The sequence below is a fragment of the Malus sylvestris genome, chromosome 8, assembly GCF_916048215.2.
Source record: "Malus sylvestris chromosome 8, drMalSylv7.2, whole genome shotgun sequence".
NCBI classification, from domain to species: domain Eukaryota; kingdom Viridiplantae; phylum Streptophyta; class Magnoliopsida; order Rosales; family Rosaceae; genus Malus; species Malus sylvestris.
In genome coordinates this window covers 8,331,872-8,346,847 of record NC_062267.1, presented here as the reverse complement: position 1 = coordinate 8,346,847, position 14,976 = coordinate 8,331,872, and the positions used below count along the sequence as shown (strand labels likewise).

Below are 14,976 nucleotides of genomic sequence, written 5' to 3'. Positions count from 1 at the left end.
CTAAAATTTTAATGAAAAACTCTTAATTTTAATAAAAATGACAAAATAACTTAAATTTTAATGAAAAAGATATAATTTTAATATTAAAATAAATTAAAATAAAAAAAAATGATGTGCACAAACTGTTTATGAAACTTATTAGACTGTTTATGAAACTTAACGGCACTACACAGTTTATGAAATTTAACGGTACTACATTCTTCATTACTTTAGCTGCTGTAAATAAATAAATAAAAAGAAAACGGCCTAGATATGTGATTTTTGTTGCTTGACTAATTCTTGTATTCTTTCGACAAATTCTTGTTGCTTGACTACCCTGCCTTGGTGTTATATTTTTCTAATCTAATTCTTCATTACTTTAGCTGCTGTAAATAAATAAATAAAAAGAAAACGGCCTAGATATGTGATTTTTGTTGCTTGACTAATTCTTGTATTCTTTCGACAAATTCTTGTTGCTTGACTACCCTGCCTTGGTGTTATATTTTTCTAATCTAATTCTTCATTACTTTAGCTGCTGTATATAAATAAATAAAAAGAAAACGGCCTAGATATGTGATTTTTGTTGCTTGACTAATTCTTATATTCTTTCGACAAATTCTTGTTGCTTGACTACCCTGCCTTGGTGTGTAATTTTTCTAATCTAATTCTTCATTACTTTAGCTGCTGTATATAAATAAATAAAAAGAAAACGACCTAGATATGTGATTTTTATTGCTTGACTAATTCTTGTATTCTTTCGACAAATTCTTGTTGCTTGACTACCCTGCCTTGGTGTGTAATTTTTCTAATCTAATTCTTCGTTACTTTAGCTGCTGTAAATAAATAAATAAAAATAAAACGGCCTAGATATGTGATTTTTGGTTATGTAATATTGAACTAGTTTGAGGGTAATGAGCTATTAAAAGGGAAAACAGAGAAAAGAGAGAAAATATGATTTCATTCCCTTCTGGAACTACAAGTTACTTTGGTATTTATAGTTATACTTTAGAAAAGCTAGCAGTTAAATAAAGGTAAAAGAAAATTACAGGGGTAAACTCACTACAAGAATTCAGGGAACTTTAATGAAAAGCTCTCGGTACTGTTCACTTTGACGAAAAATCATATTTTCACATTAAAAAGTCAATCATGGTACTATTCATTTTACCTTTTATTTTGTCCTTATCGTCAAAACTCAAAATTTTCAAATCATTTTCATTAGTTTTCTTTTCTAACTATAAGAGACTCCTTTTTACACACTAAAGAAAGAAGTGGCTTTCTAACTTTATATACACCAAAATATATTATCCGTGGCTATTGAAACTCAAACACCAAAAAACAGTGTGGTTAACCAAATTATGATTTTCAACTGAATTTTTTATTTTTTTTTTACCTCTCTTTTTTGTGGCAACTTGCAATTTTCAATGTTGAAGTCTGTGCATGGGTGCTAATTTTTACTATAAAATACATTCTTATAATGATTTATTTTATTTTAATAATAAAAGGAAAAAAATTATTCATTGACATGACCACACCAAAACCCACTCACCTCCCATTTCATTAGCCCTTCATTCATTATGATTTTCAACTGTATTTTTTTTAGAGGTCTTTTGATATGGGTCCAATTTTATAAGCCTATTTTGAATGGAATCCACTTATATTACATAAGCATAAGTGGGGGCTAGTAAGTACAACAATAATCCATGTCAGCAATTAAAATGCGCATAATGTACCAACAAAATTACAACAAATGCCATTAGATGGTTTATTAGGTGTCTTGCAGATTAAACTCATTGTTTATTCAAAAGACCCCATTTATTAGGTCTCTTGCAGATCAAACGACCCCCCTTATCCTCCTATCTTTCAAATTGGTTTTACGTCTGTATCCAGCGAAAACCGGGGTTTGAATCCTAAATCCATATGAAGCTATGAAAGCTATAAATTTTCACCCAGTATATGATGAAAACAAAATAGGCGAATATCTGGTTCGAGTTTCCTGGTATACCTGGAGAACAGGTATTGTATCTTCTCGGAAGATTTCAGCTTTATACATGGTAATCTGGTTTTTTTTTTTTTCGAATATTTTGATTTGGTGATTTGGGCTTTGTTTTTGCAGTGTTCGTTACCTGGATAACAGGTATGAAACTCCCACGATTTCAATACCAGTATTTGATAACAGGTGCTACCGTATCTTTGCTCTTAATTTCTTTTTTTTTTTCACTTCAATTGTTCGAGATTTTAGAGTTTGACGACGACTATGAATTGGTGGCCAGTGTTTACGACGCATTAGTGAAGGCTTGCACTAGTTTGAAATCGATTAGGGGGGGTTAAGAGGGTATATAATTACATTATTAGTAATGGGTTTGAGTTGGATCAAAATACAAAAAACAGGGTGTTGCTTATGCATGTGAAATGTGGGACGATGATTGGTTGAATTTGTTTCTCCAGTATTTTGGTATGCTGCGTTGACTTTTTACTTTTGTGGTATTTGATACCTAGATTACAGGTACTACAGTTCATCTTTCATATTCTACAAGGATAGGTAGTTTATATTGTAAGCCAAATTGATAGGTAGGATAAAATTTAACATTTTATGGCTGCTTGTTACATATAGGTTTGATTTGGAAGGTTTAGTAATGATTAGTTTAAGTTTGGGAGGTTTAATTTTATCGATTTAAATTGTGGATTATTTGGAACTTTAATAATTGGTAATTTAAATTGATACGTCGTTTATTATGTAGAGTTACTTTTAGAATAATTAGTTCACATTGTTAAATTAGTCTATTTTTAACATTGCTTATATAAATATGAGTTTGTCTTGATATATTATCATTTGGGCATTATTTAGTATGTTTTGGAATAATCATGCTTATAGCAGACTTTATATTACTTGTAGCCAAAGATGTTTTGCATGGAGAGAAAAAAAAAAAGGATAAGCCTAAAGTATAGGTCTGACCTTTTGAAGTTTCGTTGCGTTATGGAAGAAATGAGACTTAGTGTGACAAATGCGGATCTTGAGTTAATGAACCGTACACCGTTTGGGAGGTTGTTCAAAGCGTACTGTGAGAATTTGATCATTGATGGTGTTTGCAGGAAATGTGATGCGAATATTGTGTCTATATTGAAGTGCTGCGACCCCGTACAAAAAGCATTTGTGCTTGGTGGAATAACTGCAACAATAACTGCCAAAGATATAGCTGAGATTTTCAGGTTGCCTAATGAAGGGGAAGAGATCAACCTGAGTAGTAGGAGAAGAAAAAGTGCGTTTACAGGTTTTTATGAGAGATGTCTTGTAGACGTCAAAGATATAAGTAAGAAGATATTGGAAGAAAGGATTTTGAGAGTGGTTAAGATGCATGGTAGTGTGCATGAGGGTGATTTGTGCGACTGGTTCGTTTATATTTTTGCTTGACACTGTTTTTCAGTAGGAATGGAAATAATACTAGTCTGTACATGGTTGGGTACGTTGAGGATATTACCAAGATGAAGGATAATGCGTGCGATGTAGCAGTAAAAAATTGGTTGTTGGGCACAATTGATAATATGGGAGAACGTTACGAAAGTGTAACTGATTGTGTAATTGGATTATTGGTATGTTAATCTACATTTTATTTCATTTTATTCTATCTGTGTTCAAATGAAGTAACATATTAATATCTTACTGATGCAATTCTGGTTTTGTGAGCGTACTCATTTGATCAATCCAATCAGAGGAAGGGAAAATATGCCTCTTTTGTTAAGTGGAATTTGTCGGAATTGTATGCAAAGATGGAAATTATGAAGATCCATGAGTTGGAGGTATGTTTATCCAACACATATATAAACTACCTACCATTGTAGAATATGACTTTCACATGATAATTAGTTGTAGAATGTGATTTTTACATCATAATTAGTTGTGCAAGTATACCACTTTTTGGCTACTGTGCTTCTATTCTAATATGTTTTGGCTCGTTTTTGGATTTCCCATTTTAATCTAATCCATGAGTGAGCTGGACTATGAGTTGGTTCGTTTTTGGATTTCCCATTCTAATCGAATTCCTTATTGAGCTATTGTGCTTCTAATCCATGTTGGAGTAGGTATGTTATTTTTTGAACAGATTATGTAACTAAAGTCTTATGTACTTTAATAAAATTAAACATTGTGTGTTTATGTAACAGGAAGTTGTACAGGTAGGTGGGGGCAGTCCAAAAACACCTGAAACAGAGAAGAAAATCATACAACTGCGTTCACATGGTGGGGGGATAAATGTGGAGCCTCATAAAGTGTCAGATGAAGAATTTCTCCCAATGTTTGATATACTGCCATCAGAATTTTTGGAAAACAACTTGGGAAAGTCTTCCAACAGTAAGGCGGACCTTAATGACTTGGAGAGAAAATTACAAGAGATGAGTCTTTTGGTTGAGGACTACTGTTCATAAATTATGAAGCTTACTATTGAAAACAAGAATCTGAAGGATGAGCTGAAATGTAAGGAAAATTACATAGTGAAAGACAAATCTCCAAAACAAAACTCAATGATTTTGCGGGTGAAATCAAAACAAAGGAAGCCCTTGTTGATGCCAGATTACAAGTATGATGCTTGTGTTAATAAAAAAATGGTAGTTCATATGGATAAAAATTGTGTTGGTTCACGAGCAATTCAAATGCATGAATATGGGAACACAAAAATAATGGCACCGATGAAGACAATAGTTGTGCGTAGGCTACGAGTGGGCAAGTGTCTTCCAATACCGTACGCAGAGAAGTTGAAACAATTTCTGGATTTGAATGATGATAGGTAGTGTATAATTTTTCATCCTTATTTTTACATTTTTTTACCTGTTAGATATCAAGCTGTTGATTATGTTGTTTGAACTATATATAGGGTTTCAATGTGGAAAGGAGAGCATTGTGCAGTGATCCGTGATGATATCCTCGCACTCTTGAATGAGGGAGGTGTTAGTCGACAAGTATTTGTAATTTTTATAATTATTTGACTTAGATAGCAATGAATACAATTATATTTGAATGAAAGGTTTACAAATGATTCATAAGATGTTTTGGTTCTTTATGTAGGTAGTTGATTCTTTTTTTGAAATTTTGAATGACGATCAAATTGGGATTCCAAAAGATCAGCTGAAATATGGGTTTATGCCGACATTTGCGTGGGTGCGTAAATTTTAGTTCTTCAAACATTGCAGTTAATTTTCCTTTATTCTAGCTAGTTTAATATTGTCCAATGTTTTTTAGTGATGAGTAGTGTAATTGTCAAATGTTGATTTTTATTATTTTTTTCTGATCCATTTTTATTAGTATATGTGGTAATTATAAACTACCTGCTTCTGTAACACAGTAATCCATTTTTATTTTGATCTTCTAGCATTAATCTAGAGAATCTTCTACTTGCGCTTGTAGAATATGATTTTTACATCATAATTAGTTATGCAGGTATATTACTTTTCGGCTATTGTGCTTCTAATCCATTTTGGCTTATAGGATATTGTGGATGAATCGAATTGTACAGTGAGAATATATATTTATCTTGAACTTCTATTGAAGAAGGTACGGGAGAACGACGATGTTTTCTTTCCGTTTAACCATTTCAAAGGAATGCATTATACTTTGCTTGTGCTCAACAAGCAAAGTGGATGGTGGGAACATTACAACACATTACAAACCAAGTTGAATATATATGTGGATCCTTATTTCGAAGATGCTAAAAAATTGGTAAGTTGATAACTATGTAGTATACCTCTTATCCTTCAAATTTTATTTCACACACTAACTTTGTAATGTGTTCTTTTTTTTTTTTTTTTTTTTTTTTTTTTTTTTTTTTGTAGCATGTGAAAATTTCTGACTACTTTAAGCACATGAAAGATAGTATTTCAAGAAAGCTCAATGAGAAGTCTATTTGCAAACATATCATGAAAGGAGATAAGGTACATACGTTGTTGTACACGCTTAGCCATGATGACAGAATTTCTGATGTGGCTGAGGCAAACTAATGTTGAGTATCCACTGAAAGCAAACATATCATGCTTACAACAATTTCCTAACATGTAAGTGTTAATTTCATCTGTATTATGCCTATTTGTTGGTTTCTTGGTGATAGAATGTAATATTTAAGTTCATACCCCTTTTTTTTTTGTTAAACAGTTATGACTGTGGAGTTGCTATAATGTATATAGCACAAAAAAAGCTGAGGGAGAATTAGTCGAATGTGTCTTTTCAACAGGGGCAATGAAGAATATGAGAGCACATGTCCTTTGTAGATTCATAAATGAGGGAGATGGTAGCTGGGAAAAGGAAGAGTAGGATAAAGATGTTATGCAAAATTTGAGTTTTTGTTTCATTTAAATGTTTCAATTTAATAAATGATGGGACTCCAATCCATCCGAATTCATTTTCTGCTAGATAAGTTTGGATGTTATGTGAACTGAGATATGCTTTGTCATATCTGTTTTTTAATTTCAATTTCAATTGAAAGGGGATATTCTTCATGTTTTCCTTTATTGATTGCACAATAAGATTTGTTTGAAATCTCAGATAATGTTATTTTGTCATTATCTAGACATAGTTCGTCTGGTGTACTTTCGAATTGTACAATGAGAGGTACTTTCAAATTGTTGATAAAAAATGGTTGTCGATAATTTTCCTACATATGTTAGGTAGTTTAAAACCGTCCCAAAAAGTAATATACCTGTACAACTAATTGTGTCTTGAAAAATCATACTATACAGGATAGGTAGTTTATATTGTAAGCCAAATTGATAGGTAGGATAAAATTTTCCATCTTATGGCTGCTTGTTACATATAGGTTTGATTTGAAAGGTTTAGTAATGATATCATAATAAAAATTTAGTCTTCACAGATTGCATAAGCCATATGACATGTAAGTAGATACTGGAAAAAAGAAGAATATGAGTAAACTAAAAAGTCTAAGGCATCATTTTATTACATTGATAAAAAAAAAAAAAAAAAGCATGTGTCCATATATTTGAAAAAAAAAATCCAAATGGCAATGGAGATGTATGTCAAATAGAGGCGTTGTAAGTTTTCCAGTTGTGGCGTGTAGCATCACCACACCTACTGCACTTGTTGGGGCGTGTTTCTTCCCCAATAGATTTTAGTCTTTTAACTTTTGGTCTACCTGGGGGCCTCTTTGTCAATGGGGGTTCTATCACAAACTCCTGACTCATAGATTGTTCATCCCTTTCAATATCAGGTACAAGAATGATGGGATATGAATAAGAAGACTTATAGAAATCTGTTGTGAAATAATCTTCGACATAATCATATGGGTTACCTCCATCTTTCAAAATAGCTGCCAAAGCATGTGCACAAGGGAACCCTTTGATTTGCCACTGATAACAAGAACAAGTATGACTTTGTAAGTCCACCATGACAGAATACTCATCTCTGACTTCAAAAATATGTTCACTTGAACGACACACATTCCAATGTCTTCCAACTTCAACCATTTTCATCATTTCGTCATCCATTGTTGGGCAAATTGGTGAGGTCCATCTTTCGGCTTCATGTTGCCTATCAGAACTTATCTCCATCAGCTTCACACATATGTTATCAATCAATCATTTGGTAAGTTGGCATCTTGCATTCATCCAAAATCCAAAAATTGAAGGATTCTGCAATATTATAGCACATCTTACCATATTTTTTTCCCCCTGAAGTAGGCATTGGACCAGTTTTCTTTGGGTGTGTTTTGCAAAAAATTCTGAATTATTGTACCACCATCCTTGATGAGAGTTTTCATTTCCTGATCGAACACAAGTTGGGATGGAACGTAACAACATTTTTGGAACAGGTTAGCAATGACTTCACCATAACCAGAACCCATCTGCTTTGGATATTTACTTTGTATATTCAATTTCAAATGAAACATGCAGAATGCATGTGGTGCTTCTGGAAAAACGCTGGAAACAGCTTCAAGTAAACCTCTGTTGTGGCCTGATATGAATGTAACCGTACGACCTTGGGGAAGTAATAACTCTACTAAATTTTCCAGAAACCATGTCCAATTGTTTTCGTTTTCAGAGTCCATAATGCCAAAAGCTAGTGGGAAAAATCATGATGTGTTGAGGAAGAAGAACATGTTAGAGAAAAATATGTTAAGGATGAATACATAAGAACAAGTTATAATAAAGGATGGACACAACATGTATAAAGTTATAAAACAATACTTTCTCATATATTACTGTTTGAGACCCTATTAAACTACTTAACATGGAGAAAAATTAACAAAATGATCAATTTTGTCAACAACATGGATAAACATTTAAACTACCTATCAATGTGGAAAAAAAATTATTAGCTTTCATGCAGCCTATAATATAAGTACATGTCTAAATCATACCTTGATTACCATTTTTCCCAATGGCTACAAACAAATGACCTTCATACTTGTTTTTTATAAAAGTTCCATTGAGGCACAAGAAAGGTCTGCAGAATTTGAACCTTTCAATACTAGCATTATATGAAATGAATAAACGCTCGAACCGACATGAACTATCATTATAATCAAGTTGGACATGAGAGCCTGGGTTGGTTGCTAGCACTGCTTCTGCATACCATAATAGTTGTCTATATGACTGTGTATCATCACCATGGACCTTCATCATTGCTAACTCTATACCATACCAAGCATTATAGTAAGAAAAAGCTATACCATAGTTTTTCTTGAAATCTCTAACAACATCGATTGATCTTACAATTGGATTGGTTCGAATCTCATCAACAAGGACCGACGCCACAATTTTGGAACCCATCTTGATGCTTTTTTTATCATGAAACCTAGCTTTACATGTATGTACATTATTTAGACTTTTAATGTAGAATAACCTGCTAGGACGATTCAAAATGGCATGCACAAGCCAAACACAACCCTTATCATCTTTATTGAAGCATTCAGTAGTAACACGTTCACTATCATTTCTTACATAAACATACCTGAAACCCTTTTCAACTGCATACTTCATCAATCTTTGTCTAAACTCCTTGACACCACCTGGAAATTCTTGACCAACATGGCTAATGTAGTTTCTCCAAGCATGGGACAAATATGTCTTCCCATGAGGAGTGGAAAACTTCCCTAAATCTACACGATCATCTGAGGGTTTTAAGCCTTCATATGTAAAAATCTGCTTATCATGTGGGGAAGAAATGGGATCAAGTTTCTTAACTGGTTCAACCATGGAAACACTAACAGGAATAGATTTCATATTTTCAGCACAACTTGAAAATTTCATTACACTCACATCCATGTTAGATTGCAGTAAACAAGATTGGTGTTCTCCTAGAGAGTACGTCAACTCCATGACTTCAAGACTTAATCGCACAAATCAGGAACAAATTTGTTCAGCAATATCCTTGAACTTAGTATGATTAGACACTAGAATTAAAAGAGTCTTGCTCTCAAAAGTGCAATTCGCAATCATAGCTCCTTCCATAACTAAACAATTATAAAACACAGGAAAAAAACATAAATGTAATAGCTATTTCAGCATACTAATAATTGTACATATCATAATTAGCTATTTCATATAATGTTAGGAACTTAGCATATATACATATCATAATTAGTTGTACAGGTATATTACATTTTGGCTACTGTGCTTCTAAACCGTGTTGGCTTGTAGGATATTTTGGATGAATTGAATTCTGCAGTGAAAACACAAGGCTACTGTGCTTCTAATCCGTGTTGGCTTGTAGGATATTGTACATGTATATTACTTTGTTTGTTGAATTTTCAAAGAGGCATAACATCAAATACCTTATGTGCATTGGTTTTTTTGAATAAAAAGAGAAATAAGCATATCAATGAGAGATGATAGAAAGGGATGAGGGGGATTAGGATAATGTCTTCATGTTTTGAATTCGCACAACAAACAACAATAAAGGAGAAAACAATTATAATATACTTGACTTGAAAATAATTGGCACTCTATTACACCTATAGCACTTGTTGGGCGTGTTTCTTCCCCAATAGATTTCCGGTTGTGGCATTCAATTTGCTTTGTTTTAGTCCTTTGATAGATGGAGAAGGTTGAGTATCGCCAAACCACGAAGGAAAAACACGATCATAAAAATTGTATCTGGAGAATAGGTCTCTGAAGAAATCTGCAGGTATAAAACACATGTAATTTGTATAGAAAGTTAAAAGTGATTAAGCTTTCCTTAAAAATAGATTGATAAGAAATTCAAATTCAAAAATTGTTACCAAGAAATCAGGGAGAAAGATGAATTGAACGACGAATTTGAATTCTGATAAAAATTTAAAACGTGGGAATTATATGGAGAACGTGCAAAAGTCATAAGAGGGTAAAATAGTAATAATAATGCAAAAAAATCAACTTAATTAGAAAAATGCTGACATGGAATCCTAGTCATTGGAGCTAAGTCAAAAGTAACTAAAAATTAGACTAATTCTAATGTTGGGCTATAAAATTGGACCTATTTCAAGTTTCTCCCTTTTTTTTTTACCTTTCTTTTCGATGGCAACTTGCAATTTTCAGTGTTGAAGTTTGTGCATTGGTGCTAATTTTGCCCTTGGTCATGTGTGTTGCACGTGCATGGCTGTCGGGTTTTAGCTCTCCTCTTTTTTTCTTCTCTATGTTTTTCTATCTCTCTTTCTGTTTCTATGCATCTCTGTGTGTGTCTTGGTGTTTTCATCATGATCCGATCCTTTAGAAGGGTAGTTAGCCTATTTTTTCCCGCTATTTTTTGTGGAGGAATCGCAACGGTTTGGGTGCTTTGGTTGGTGATAAATTTGTTTAATTGATTGTTGTAAAATTCGATTCTTGCTAAATGCTTTCTTTATTTTTTGCTGATTTGCGTGTGGATATTTTGTTTGATTTCATTTTTTGGTTGCAGGAAACATTTATCTTCCAATTTTAGGGTTTTGTTATGGGAGTTTGCAAACGCTTTCTGGGTCAGGTGTGTAACTTATCATTAGGGGTTTGCAACTTTGAAAAGACAAATTAGGGGGTTTTATTCAATCAACTTTGCATGTCTGTGTTTGCAGGGGAACCACGATCGACAAACAGCCAACCATGGATCAAGGCTAAGAAGGTATAAAATTGCTTCCCTTTATCAATTGTGAAACGGGATCTGTAAATATTGTCAAAATTTGTGAGTAACAAACACAATAGTTGAAATACTGTTTGTATTTTCTATTTTTGGTTGAATTATAAATTTTCCAGTTCTTATTTCTTATTTTCTGATTTTGTAAACTTAAGGTTAACTCTCCTGGTGTTATCGTTATGCAGGTGAATCTGGAAAAATGTGTTGATTATGTAATTGAAATGACTATGTTCAAGTTGTTAGATGGATGCAAAGATTGTGGAACTTCCTGGGATTGTCAAATGACAAATTTTCATCTAAAACGTGTGGTATAAATAATGGGATTGGTAAATGGGTCCTCAGCGGGCCCCTTTTTAAAAAACATAAATTGCAATTTGGCCACCGATGCTAAAAGGCATCTATAACTATAAACAAAGAGATGAAAATATCATATCTCTACTGTTGATTTGGCCACCGATGTATAGATGGTGGTGTTTGTTACAAGAGATTCCTTTATATAGGACACGAACCCTAATTCAGTCGCTGCATGGTGGCAATTGATGTTTGCCACCGATTTCAGTGTCTACTATTTCCAATAGGCACCAATAAGATTGGTGGTCTATGGTTATTTTTCTGGTAGCGACTTTTCTAATTAACTTTTGGTTGTTTCTTTTTACTATCCTGACTTATTTTTCAATTTTCAGATTACTCTCTTCACGCCATCTCAAGCTGAACGAAAAGGGTTGAAGTGAAAAATTGGATCGCAAATAAAGAAATCTGGGTTTGGGAAGAGACTTGGTGTGAATGTTAGCCACTTGATCTTGATTACAAGAAAATTGAATTGTAAGAGCTTGGCAAGAACTAGCTCTTGAATATAGTGGTAATCAATTCCAATTGTTTGGTGTGAGCATGAAACATTGGATTTGAAGCATTCTATAGCTGAAACATTATCACAACAGATTTATTTGAAGCAAAATAGGCAATTTAAAACCAGTGTCACTAAACAATTTATAGACCTAAGTGATTTTAGCAGCAATATGAGCAAGGGCTCAGTATCAGTATAAGCAAGGGCTCTATATTCGGCCTCGGCATAAGAGCGAGCTATGGTGCTGTTCTTGGTTCTCCAATAATACGAGGGACCTAGAAAAATGCACAAAACACGGCAGCCTACCCAATCAGCATTTGAGAAAGCTTTAAGCATGAGAGGAGTAGAGACCTTAGGGAACCATGAACCATAACTAATAGTCCATTTGAGATAGCTTAAGATCTACCGAACAACTTGAAAATGAGGTCCCGATGAGAATGCATGAATGACAAACCAAATTTACACCAAATGATAAGTTAGACCGTGTCCATGTAAGATACCGAAGCGCCCCATCAAAGACCTATATTATGTAGGATTATCAAGTGGAGAGACGCAAAGATCAAGTTTTGCAAAACCAAGAGGTGTTGTTAAATAAATTCAAGATTTATTCGGTATGATGAGTGAATCTGCCAAAGAGGATCATTGAACTTCTAGTCCAAGAAAATAGTGAAGATCTCCTAAATCTTTAACAAGAAATTGTGCACTGGGATGAGTTATAACTGCAGTACAAGCAGTAGAACAGTGGTATGTGACAATAATATCATCAACATAAATCAGAAGTAACACCAAGAGAGGTTGAGAAAGAACAAATAGAACGTGATATGATTGAGAAGCTTGAAATCCATGTTCTTAGAGCAGCCTGAGTTTTTCAAACCATGCTTGAGGCGCCTGTTTGAGACCATAGAGTGACTTTTGCAAATGATAAACATGTGTTGGTTTATCCTAATCAATGACTTTAGAAGGTTGGGTTATGAAAACATTTTCATTCAAGAAGCCATGCAGAAAAGCATTGCTTACATCCAATTGATGTAAAAACCAATTGACTTGAACTAACAAAGTGAGCAAAATTCTTATTATAACAAGTTTAGCTACAGAGTTGAAGATTTCACTATAATTAATGTCTTCTTCTTGATTATAGCCTTTAGCAACCAATCGAATCTTATCTCTATCCACATAGCCATCTGATTTATCTTTAATTCGAAAAACCTACTTGCAACCAATTAGATTTTGAGAAGGATGAATTAGAACCAAAGGTCCAAGTACATGTTTTTTTGTAAAGAACTAAATTCATCTTGAATGGCAGCCCTCCAATGAGAAAACTTAGAAGCTTGGAGATATGTGAAAGGCAGAAAGTCTGTAACTAAATGAGAAGGCAGGGGGTGTTTGGTTGCAAAAAAGGCCTTTGGTTTATAAATTTCCGATTTTGGTTTAGTTTGCATGGGGTGAATAGAATGGATAGGTTGTGGGGAATGAGAAGATGAAGTAGGAGAAATGGATTAGGTGCAGCAAACTGTAAAGATGGAGGAGAAGTAGTTGGATAGGGAGGTGGTGGAGGAGGAGAAATACAAGAGCGAGATTGAACTAAAGAAGTGGATCGGGTTAATTCCATCATGCAGACACCACTGTTGATGAAATTCATGGTCTCTTGCTCAACAAAGAGATGGCTTTTGCTCGAAGGAAGCACATTAAGCTCATTCTTCTTCAGATAAGCCTTATCAGGCTTTTCATTATTTTCTGGTGCCCTCACATGCTCATCTCCTGCTTCATACACCTTGAGAGCCTCCACCCTAGGCCTCAAGTGCTCAGCATGTTCCAAATCGAGGTAATTTTCATAGGAACAACAATTTTCAGAGGAATCCTAATAATCGTAACAGATTCAATCATAACAATTGTGGCGGAAACCAAATTTGTAAGGATCCTGGACATCTTACAATCAATTGGTACAGTCGTAAGAATCCAAACTTTCAAGGTTGCATTCCCCCAGCCAAACTTGCTTCTATGTGTGCTGGCTTATTGACTCTGGAGCAAGCTCTCATATAACAGACAACATCAATAATTCGCATAATCATTTGCCTTAGTCTAAAGCCCTGACATGGTTTACATTAGTGATTTTCAAGGTCTGTCTATTACCCAGTATGATTCTTCTTTATTTAAAACACCACATTCAACTTTTCATTGAAAGAATGTGATGCATGTTTCTCATTTGAAAAATGCTGATGTCTGCGGATTAGCTCCACTATTAACTGTTGGTGGTATTCGATGTTATGTCTTCAATTTCAAGTTCTGATAACACAAAGAGGAGAGAAAATATGATTTCATTTGCTTTTGAAAACATAATCCTTATGAAAATGAATTCAGAACGAAATCGCGCTAAAGCTAGGGCTTCACCCGTAAGTGGCGCGCTGTGTGGCCCGAGCACAGTGATAAGTGAGCAAGGGTCGCTGTATCTCCATAGGCACCCGGATGCAGTGTTAAATGAGCAAGGGGGCCATAGAAACTTCTTTTCGAACGACTCCACTCAAAGTTGTTTGGGAGCATATGCACCTATCAACTTTACACGGGACACACAAAAGAAGTACTTTGATTCCATTGGACGGGGGAGGGTGAAGAAGCTAGGACAGAAGGGTAGAGTTCAGGAGAGTAGAATGCGTTTAGGAACGTGGAATATAGGAACCTTAACGGGAAAATCTATGGAAGTAGTGGAAGTTATGGTGAGGAGAAGGATAAATATTATGTGCCTACAAGAAACTAAGTGGGTTGGTCTTAAGGCAAATGATCTAGAAAACTCAGGGTTTAAACTTTGGTACTCGGGCACAAATAGAACGAGAAACGGTGTTGGCATCATCGTGGACAAGACCTTGACACAAGATGTTGTAGATGTCAAGAGAGTAGGAGATAGAATCATGGCAATCAAGATTGTAATAGGACAAGAACTTATCAATGTGATTAGTGCGTACGCACCTCAAGTAGGGTTGGATATGAGTTCGAAGGAGAAATTTTGGGAAGACCTTGGAGACTTGGTGTAAGGAATTGCTCAGACGGAGAAGTTATTTATAGGAGGAGATTTAAATGG

The 14,976-nt window shown here is 34.3% G+C and overlaps 2 long non-coding RNA genes and 2 pseudogenes across 3 annotated transcripts; 3 read left to right on the top strand and 1 right to left on the bottom strand.

Annotated features, from left to right (window-relative positions):
• The first annotated feature begins 1,828 nt into the window (after nucleotides 1-1,828).
• On the top strand, nucleotides 1,829-4,761 carry LOC126633152 (uncharacterized; annotated as a pseudogene).
• LOC126633157 (uncharacterized) lies at nucleotides 2,004-6,535 on the top strand. Of its 2 annotated transcripts, none has more exons than XR_007626970.1 (2): nucleotides 2,004-2,113; nucleotides 6,116-6,535. It is a non-coding gene; the product is annotated as an uncharacterized LOC126633157 (long non-coding RNA). The 2 variants fall into 2 exon arrangements; XR_007626971.1 differs by lacking the exon at nucleotides 2,004-2,113 and adding an exon at nucleotides 5,920-6,018.
• Nucleotides 6,536-8,322: 1,787 nt separating this feature from the next.
• LOC126631320 (uncharacterized) lies at nucleotides 8,323-9,426 on the bottom strand (annotated as a pseudogene).
• A 1,074-nt stretch (nucleotides 9,427-10,500) lies between these two features.
• On the top strand, nucleotides 10,501-11,998 carry LOC126633154 (uncharacterized). Its single transcript, XR_007626967.1, has 4 exons — nucleotides 10,501-10,732; nucleotides 10,850-10,912; nucleotides 11,001-11,047; nucleotides 11,743-11,998. It is a non-coding gene; the product is annotated as an uncharacterized LOC126633154 (long non-coding RNA).
• The last annotated feature ends 2,978 nt before the right edge of the window (nucleotides 11,999-14,976 follow it).